At 45.8% G+C, this 1203-nt stretch overlaps 1 non-coding gene across 1 annotated transcript; it reads left to right on the plus strand.

The window, feature by feature from the left end:
• Positions 1-974, plus strand: TGME49_459230 (the record flags this gene model as incomplete). The annotated part of the gene is made up of 1 exon (XR_001974267.1): positions 1-974. It is a non-coding gene; the product is annotated as a 28S ribosomal RNA (ribosomal RNA).
• Positions 975-1203: the final 229 nt, after the last annotated feature.

Below are 1203 nucleotides of genomic sequence, written 5' to 3' on the forward strand. Positions count from 1 at the left end.
TTTGCACGTCAGTATCGCTACGAACCTCCATCAGGGTTTCCCCTGACTTCATTCTACTCAGGCATAGTTCACCATCTTTCGGGTCCTAACAGATATGCTCCAACTCAAACCTCTCTCAGAGATCGTGGTCGGTCGTAGGTGCGAAGAATGGCAAAGCCAAAATCTCCCTACTCTCACTTTCATTGCGCATACAGGAGTAAAACCCGCATACTCGCACATATGTTAGACTCCTTGGTCCGTGTTTCAAGACGGGTCGGTTGGAACCGATTAAGCCAGCATCACAGAAACCGAGTACTCGAAAGTGGAGCTCGGAAACAGGAACACTCCTCAGCCACAAGGAAAAGGAAAGAACAAAGATATAACGGTCCACAAGGAACCTACCTTCTTTGAACGAAATCAATTCCGAGTAGCTGATGCTGACCTCTACCAAAAAGATGAACCGGAAATACATCAAGAAACCAAAGCCTAAACCTGGTGAGAGAGAGAAGGCAAAGGGATAGATGGCAAACCGGCGGCACTTCTTGGAATCAAAAAGGTCCCAATCGCTTCCTTTTCAGCAATTTCAGGCACTTTTAACTCTCTTTCCAAAGAACTTTTCATCTTTCCCTCACGGTACTTGTTTGCTATCGGTCTCGCGCCAGTACTTAGCTTTATGTGAAACCTACCACACATTTTGCGCTCAAATCCCGATGAACGCGACTCTATAAAAGCGTACCGTACGTGGAACAAAAAACGCAGGGGAAGGACGGGATTCTCACCCTCTATGATGTTCTTTCCCAAGAAACTTAACCCTGCGCTTCCACTGGTAACGCCTCTCGAGGCTACAAGTCAACAGCTCGGAAAGAGCAGTTGATTTCCACTTTGAGCTGATCCCGGTTCACTCGCCGTTACTAAGGGAATCATAGTTATTTTCTTCTCCTCCGCTTAATAATATGCTTAAGTTCAGCGGGTAACCTCGCCTGATTTCAGGTCTGATAAATAAATCGGACAAACGCCCGAGACAAAACAACAACGACGAAACCTCGCAGAGCAACAATGGAACCGAAATTCCATTGCGGTATTGAAGTCGATCGACAGCATCAATGAAACTTTGTCTTCAATGAAGAAGCCACCGTATCTCAATGATGTCATCGATACAACTCAACAATACACTTGAGCCTCTAAAAGAAGAGGCACGAGTAGTTTCTCCGCTGTGTTCATTAT

The sequence above is a fragment of the Toxoplasma gondii genome (assembly GCF_000006565.2).
Source record: "Toxoplasma gondii ME49 unplaced genomic scaffold asmbl.519, whole genome shotgun sequence".
Classification (NCBI taxonomy): Eukaryota; Apicomplexa; class Conoidasida; order Eucoccidiorida; family Sarcocystidae; genus Toxoplasma; species Toxoplasma gondii.